Here is an 8,677-nt window from a genome sequence, read left to right as displayed (position 1 = left end):
AGTTGTACTATGTTAGGGCCCACTTTATTAAACAAGTACTATACTAGCTTTAATAATACATAAAGTGCTAATTATAACATGGCGTGTAATTTCTTTTAAGTCCCCACGTGTCTTTGTTAATAAAATTTATAGTTCCCATGATATTGAAAATTTATTTGACAGGGTTTTCTTCTGGCCAACATTGAATTCTCCATCTCTGCTCACCTTTTCAATTTTCACTTTGTTATTCTTTCTCTCAATCATAGTAATGAAGTTGATGGATTGAAGTTCCAATTTCTCTGCTTCTCAGGTATTCAGTTCTTAATCATTGTTACATAATGTCTTTTTATATCCTCTGATAGTTTCCTCAATTCTTCAAAAATATTTCGTCATCAAAGCTTTTTAATGTTTTAGTGGAAGAAAGTGATAAGCTAGGTCATCGAAATGATGACGAAGTGGATGAAGGTTGCCAAGAATTGGGAACACATGCAAATTTCCCCGCAAAAGTTCTAATGCCTAAATTCATTGTAAAAACATTGTCTCTTCATATTTAAAAGTATTTCAAGAAAATTAGTCATTATTCCTGTGATTTATCTCTATACGGATTTAATTGAACTTTATAAGTTTATTCCTCTTTCTTTGTTATTTCTGCACGTGTCGCATAATTTCAAGCGATGTTCTTTTTTTCTTTCTTTATATTCTATGATTGTCAGTTCTATTGTGGTTTTGCTAAAGCATTGAATTTTAAGTTATAAGTTTGTAGCTAAGGTTTATATTAGTATTGTCATAACTTTTGCGGCTATGTTAAGAATGATGTCGGTAATTCATGGTTTCAGATGATAACCCCGACAATGATTCTTCTTGGTATAGAAATTTGATAAATTTCAGTTGAATTTTTGGTTTGATAGGTTTGAGCCGCCCCTGGGATTACGCTTGCTCTACTCATTTCCAGAATTTGTACTTAACATGTCCAATCCGATGTTTCGGTTGTTATTCGATCGATGTTCAATCGTAGCGACATATGCCTCCTAGGAAAATGGCTTTATCAACAATAGTGGCAAGAAGTATGGTACAAACTATTCATATAACTTTGCTTCTCGAAAAGGTTCACCAAATAAAATACTTATTTGGTAAAATTTAAGAAAAAAATAGAAACATGCAGGTTGAAAATTTTCTCAAAAATCATTAAATCCATAATAAATAGACTTAAAATTTTCAATATAAATGGAACTTCTTGGACGAATACTGCATTAATTTTTTGGACCAAAAGTTATTGAGATTGTACTATGATGCATTTAAAATTTTATTGTTTGTGGCCCAATTTCATTGGCTATAAAATTTCATGCATTTTTCGAGAGACATCGGTATTATGAAATGTCAGACGTGTCTTTATTTTCTTGTTGATTATACTTGCTACAAAACATAGACCTTTGCTTTCTCTTCCACTTCCCACAACTCTCTTCATCTTCCATCTTTTGAAAGTGTTAGCTCTCTTCATCTTCCATCTTCTGAAAGTGTTTCTGCAGTTTAAGGTATTTCTTATCCCTTTGTTCTTCTTCTCTCTTCAATTTTCTTTGTGCTCAAATGATAAATTGTGAATGACAGTTGGATTTTTGTTTCTAATTAAAGGGAAAAATCAAAATGGGTCATTTCTAATAAGGGGTAATACATGGCTGAAAATTTGATTTTTCCAATCAAATTTCTTTCTAACCAAATGGGTAGATCAAAATAAAAGTACGTATCTTCAATGTCTTTCCCAAATTTTGGTCGTCAAGAAAGGGAATAATCGAAATGGTATTTCTATTCATGCAATAGACAAATTTAGTTTCTTTGTTGATATTGAATTTGTAATTATGCTTATGTCATTTGGTTGATGTACATGTTTTGAACTGTGAGTGTATCTTAGGATAGTTTTGAGCATTGATGACCTCTCTGAACTTAACCTCTCTATTTGAGATCCCATTTCTTGGGTGGGAAGTCTCAAATTGGAAATAAAGATGTGAGTTTGAAGATATTGATGTTAAAATTTTGTGATATATCCCTCCTCAAATGTTGTTGCACATGTTTTTTCACCCTTTGCAATAAATTTTGAGCGGTCTGTTGTAGCTTCACGTTAATCATCATAAAAAATTTGACATCTTTTTTGGTTCAAAACAATGTTTTAATCTCGCACCAACGTGTGACTTTCAGTCTTTTCCATAAACGTTCTAACATGGACAAGTTATTGCTCAAGATGATATCAAAATCTAATTAATGGAATGAGGTATTTATACAAAAACTACTCTTTTAATCTGATGATTTTTAGTCGTAGTGACCTATTTGATAATTCTCATAGTTGTCAAAAACAACAACATACCCAATCAAATTCCACAAATAGAGTATGGAGAAGATAAAGTGTAAGAAGACCTTATCTCTACCTGTTGAAAGTAGAGAAGTTGTTTCCGAAATTTTCATAGTTATCCAATTGTCTTATTATGTTGGTATAATCGTATAAGAAGCCTCTTATATAAGTAATTGAAGGAGTTGCAGTAGGAAAAATTAGTGTTCCAACAAAATAGTATTCTGGCACGACAACGGATGAGGTCACCTACTTTTATTTTGAGTTCTTATGGATTTAACTCCTTTGCAATTAAAGACGTATGATATACGTGACAATTAATACTTTTGGATCCTTGCTCACTTTTATAACTATACCTCGACTTAGCTAATGTGGTCGAAAACAATCAAGGTTTAGAGACGGAACAAGAAGTAGGCTAAACTATGGGAAGGGTTGATTTTAGATTCTCTTGATTTTCAAGTCTTTCAGCTACAATCTCATGTACTTTTTTCAGGTTCTTCAAATTTTGGCCCCTTTTTGTTCAAAAGGAACCATAGTGTTTTGTTTAGTGTACTGATAATGGTTAGTGAAGATTATGGTGATGCTTATTGTATTTAGTGCATATGGCATTTGATCACTTCTGTTAAGTCTAGGCAAAAAATTGGTAAGTAAAGATTTATTTAGATGTGCTAAGGTGAGGAATTGCAATCAGTTGCTTCGCGAGATGCAACTAGAAAAGATATATACGGTGCAAAAATAAAATATAAAGAAAAAGAGCAAGTGCGACATTTTATTATTGTTAGCATTGGTAGCCAAATGCATGTTAATATGAGAAGAAAATGTCAAATATGTGAGAATTATGAGATGAAAGCACATTTTTATGTTTCTTAAAGATGAAAGCAAAAAACACTTGCTGATTTACAGGTTTCAAGACGAAGCAAACTCAAAGCCCCGTTCCAATTCTTACTATTGACAAATATCTATTATAGTGTGTAACATCATAACCATGAAGAATAAGAGAAATGCAGTATATTGTTCATTTATGCTATTCTTACATCTAGATTGGAAAAACAATTATGCTACTTCTATCTCACTGTACTTCTCATTTCAAGGTACACTAACAATATGAGTTAGAAGGAGATGATCTACGTGGAAATAACAGACAACCGATTGAGTTCATTTCTCAAGTTAACTATGTCTAAGATCTGAGGATTAGATAAGCAATTTTGATAGTCATTACTGGTGTTATCTTAATTTTCATGTATGGAAAGCCTAATTGTCTTAAGAATAACACCAGTATCTATAGTTACGTTGTTATAGGTTCAGACAAACATTTCTCTCCTTAATTGAGGGTTGGAGTAAGTACTTTGGCTAATTGTTACAACTTAAATCTGATTTGTCATTTTCATTGACTGTCTATATTTACTCTATTTTGTCGTCTATCATTGATCAACCTTTCAACATAATCGACTTTTCCTTGCGTCAATCATATCAACATATGCAATTTTAGCTTTATTTTTTGATGTGCTTCTTTTGAACCATTTTTTTAATGTTCGCTGCTATCCTTCGTCATCAAATGATTATGCACAACATCCACAACTTGAAAATATAAAATGTTGGGCCAATGCTAGCAATGTAGCAAACTTGGTGGAGTTGGAAAGAGGTTTCCAAGACCTTTTATTTGATATCTTATGGGCCACCTAGCTCATCCTGTATTGAAAGTTATGGTCGTTTGAAGTTGACTCAAAACTCACAACTTAAGCATAACTTGCAATATTTTAGATTTTGTTATTTCCAATTTAGTTCTTTCTAATTTTAGCGCTTTCAAATACCAAGGTGTTACAAAAATAAACTCATATGAATAGAAAATTACTTTTAAGGCTCCAAACTTTAATACCTTTTTAGATCATACAATGGACTACTTTATTAATAGCATATCTACATATAATATATTAATATGTGATTGGACAAATAGAAATTACTAACATTGCAATCTCTAATAGTCGATAATTATTGTGTTGAGCTATTTTTAATAGTACTCTAATTTTTATTTGCATTGTTAATTAATTGCTTAAACTTGATCTCACCAACAGGGTCGGAGCTATGGATTGGACACCCTTCACCAAACAATTACATGATATATATAGGTCAATATTACTTTTTTTAAAATCAAATTTGAGCTCAAAGCTCGTTTATTTAATCATAAATATAAAAAATACATGTCTGCCTCCTGGCCCAACTTTGGAAAGGAATGTTAGCCCAAATATATCAATACCCTTTTTATTTCTCACCCTATTTTTAACACTTTCCCTAACATTTGTTTCCAAATCCTCCTCTTTCATATTCTTTTACCGCCTTCATGATTCTGCTTTGTCTCCTTTTAGATCATCAGCATTCAACCATGGTGGTGTACCACTACACATATCCAACAACTTCAATAGGTACTGCTCCTCCTTATCTTCCTCCTTCTTTATGTTTCTAATCTCTCCTTTATCTTGGTTTAGTATGTTCTGATTTCTGGAGTTAACACCATTGCTAGTAGTGGAGCCAAATATGCTGCTCTCGATCTTCATTTCTATGACAATGGACGATGTGCTTTGGATGTATAGTCCTCAACTTTAGTTGATTTCCTCTTTTGTAAGCAAGTAGCTCTTTATTTCTCGCCGATTTTAAGCACTAGTATTGGCAAAAATTTGAGTTGTACATATAAATCTTGTGAGACTCACCACATTTTGATTAATGTAACTGTGGTCCATACTGGTTGTTTATGTCTTTTATCTTTCTTGTCTTGATTCTCAAACTTGCAATTTGTGCTCTGTCCGTGTTTAGAATTCTTCTGCAATTAGCTGGTAGTTGTTCAAACTGCTTGTATTCATGTACCTCCGACTTACTCTAAGCACTATTAGCAATGACATCTTCTAGCTGATTTCCTTCCCTGTATACATGCTGAACTTTGAAGCTGTTTTGTTCCACAGTTTGTCTTGCTTCTTCCACTATGTCTAGTATCTCTCATGGTATTTTCCACTCTCTAAGTATCATTTTCATGATTCCTAGTGATATGTTTCTAGAATAACCTTCATGTGCTTATTTTTTATAAAGTAAATTAGCCCTCTTAGTACTACTGTCACGTCAAATATTACTTTATATTGATAGATTAAGAATTTTGAACACCCTAAACAACAACAATGAGTCGTAGCTCAATGGCAAACGTGTGTCCAATATGTACACAATACCCAAGTTCGAATCACTGCATCTATGTTTTGTATATTTTGTTTAGTGTGGTCTGCTGTAAAACGGTTAATTAAATGAAAAACGAAATACTTTGTTGTATATAGAGTGTTAGCTTAGTGACAATAGTGTGAAGAAGTTTGTTTGCCATTGAGGTTTAATTCCCCATGGCCGCATTTTTTTCTATGTTGGCTTTATTTTGGACACCCTTCACAAATTTTCTGCCTACAGCACTGCTCACAAATATATTTGTGCTAATTCCAGTAGTTTTTATAATGAGTTTAGCTTAAGGTTATGAATAATTTACTCCTAACCCTTTGCCTTTCTAGAAGGGAGGGGGGGAGAGAAGACTCGAAGCACCCAAACTTTTCAACATGGTATTAGAGACGGCGAACATTTTAACTATGTTGAAATCTTTCTATCCCAAAAATGAATCAGGCCACATGTGAGAAATGTGCAAGTTGAAAACATTATTAAGTAATTAATTAAAAATATGTGTTATTTAATCAGTCAAACATAATTTTAAATGACGTTGTCACACACTTCAACATTTTCAAAGAAAACATAAAGTTTTAATTAAGAAGTAAGAATTTAAATTAAACAAATCTCATGAGAAAATAAATTAAAGATGTGATCAACATATATACAAAAACTAGACATGGTCATTCAATAAAAACCCTTTGTGAACCGACACTATTGGTGGAAAGTGAAAAAATTCAAATGTTAAGTTTTTCTCTACCTTTCACACTATATATATAAACCTTCTCTAAGTCTTTTATTTCACCAAATCCCCATTTCTCTCTTTCATTTACTTTCTCTATTATTATTTTTTTCTCTCTCCCAATGAACAACTCTCATGCTAAGAATGTCCCCCCTCCTCCTCCTCCCCCTCCCCAATCTCCCCCTCCATCTTCCCCTGCCCCTTCCCCTCCTTGTGTTCGCAAGGAGGCTACACCAACTGCTGACACTGAGCTCTTAGGGGTTTATGGGAGTAGCGTCCCCATCCACTCAATCAATGCTCCTCGTAGAAAGAGGGGATGCATGTTGAATGTTGAGGAAAGAACATCTGTGGTTCGGGCCAAAAGGCCCAATGTTAAAGCTTTTGGAGCATCAGCAGCTGAAAGTGTCAACATTGGGCCTTTTAGACCGAACCTCAAATATTCCTTCCTCAACTTTCAAAATGTTTCCCCTTTTTCTAGGAGGATCATTGACTGAGTGGATGGAGGCGCTACTCCCATAAACCCCTAAGATCTCAGTATCAGCAGTTGGTGTAGCCTTCTCGCGAACACGTTGAGCGGAAGGTGCAAGAGAAGAGGGAGGGGGAGATTGGGGAGAGGGAGGAGGAGGAGGGGGGACATTCTTAGCATGAGAGTTGGTCATTGGAAGAGAGCAAAAATAATAATAGAGAAAGCAAATGAAAGAGAGAAAAGGGGATTTGATGAAATAAAAGACTTAGAGAAGGATTATATACATAGTGTAAAAGGTAGAGAAAAACTTAACATTTGAATTTTTTTCACTTCCCACCAATAGTGTTGGTCCGAAAAGGTCTTTTATGGAATGACCATGTCTAGTTTTACTAGATGGGCATATCCCGTGCTAGAGCACGGGCCCAACACACAAATTAAATTATTGTTCTAACTAAAGAGTAAACGATTCCACTATAACTTCTCATAAATGATTTTTTACATTCATTCTATAGAACTGAAAATGCCACTTAAAACATATCCTCTACCATTAAAATTCAACTCAAGAAGTTGATTACAGAAGAATATAATGACAAAAACTGAAAACAAAATATTATTTGGAGTTTGTATTCCTTTAACTCTGAACACAATTGATTTACACACTATTTAACAGTTCTGTCACCTTCTATAGCTACCCTTACAAATTGCCTCAAAAAAGTTGTAGAAATGAAATACATCACCCCTTGAAGTTGAATCATTAGAGACTTCAAGCAACATGACAATTATCATGTCATGCCCCTGCATACACACAATAATAAAAAAATTAGAGAATTTTTTTCTGTGAATTTCAATTTTATTATTAAAGCTTTTTGAGAAAAAAAAGGTCCCAACTTCATGTTTAGACCTGCGATTGGTGAAGGTTCTTAGTAATTTCCAATGTTGATGGCAGCCACGCTAGCATTTTCGTGAGTTGCCTCTTTTAAGACAGGTTTCAGCCAACTGGACTTTTGTAACATTCTCTAGCTCTTGAACAAGCATATTACCATACCCAAAGAACTTCTCAAGGGTAACTTTTGTTGGTCAAAAGTTGGGGTCCCTCTCTAGAGTTCCAAAGTCTTTCCTCAATGGCTTCAATCCCAGTGCCTAAAACCCATTTCCTCACTTGATCATCATATATTCGTGCTCTCAGAGCACCGAAGAAATCTGTCACCACAACAAACGGATACACATCAATAATCAACAAAAGAAATTTTATTTTGAATTCTCGAGTGTTTGTACCAATAGAATGTCCATGGAGGCAATATACAATCTTTACGACAGCTTCCTTAGACACGTTGTCACTTCTGAAAATACCCTTTCTAGCACCCGCCCAACATTTTATATTTTCATGTGGTGTTGGTTTTTCCATGTGGTGTATGCTTTGGATAGTCATTTGTTGCCGAATGATATCAACAAAGAAATACGAAAAAAGATACAAAATAGCAAATGAAAAAATATAAAGCTAAAATTGTATAAACTTAGTGATGATGGTGTGATTGATGTGAGTGTAGAAAGCATAAATGTGAAACTTTAGGGAAGGGCAAATACAGATCTTCAAAAAATTTGTTCACAGATGGTACAAACGAAGTAATAGTTTCTTGTGCCTGCATGCAAGTTTTACTACCTATGCTCTCTAAATATCTTAAGCTTCTTAGGTAGATCAACTCAAACTTGGTACATCAATTTTATTGTACCATTTAACTGCACTGTATGATAATTACATAATCTAGCATAACGAACTAATTTCTAGAGTCTACTTACCCCTTTGAGTCCAGCCTTGTCATAATCATTTCTCTAGATCCTTCTACCCTGCTCCATCTCTCCCCTGTTTACATGAGAAAGGGAATTAAGAGTGAAGATAATGAAAGTCGAATCCAAAAAGAGATAATTGGATAAGTCATTCAAAAAGTCAACCATCATACCAATATAC

At 33.9% G+C, this 8,677-nt stretch overlaps 1 pseudogene; it reads right to left on the bottom strand.

Annotated features, from left to right (window-relative positions):
- Window positions 1-7,631: 7,631 nt before the first annotated feature.
- LOC125858899 (ribulose bisphosphate carboxylase/oxygenase activase 2, chloroplastic-like) lies at window positions 7,632-8,116 on the bottom strand (annotated as a pseudogene).
- Window positions 8,117-8,677: the final 561 nt, after the last annotated feature.

This window comes from Solanum stenotomum, chromosome 3, assembly GCF_019186545.1.
Source record: "Solanum stenotomum isolate F172 chromosome 3, ASM1918654v1, whole genome shotgun sequence".
NCBI lineage: Eukaryota > Viridiplantae > Streptophyta > Magnoliopsida > Solanales > Solanaceae > Solanum > Solanum stenotomum.
This window is presented reverse-complemented; position numbering and strand designations above follow the sequence as displayed.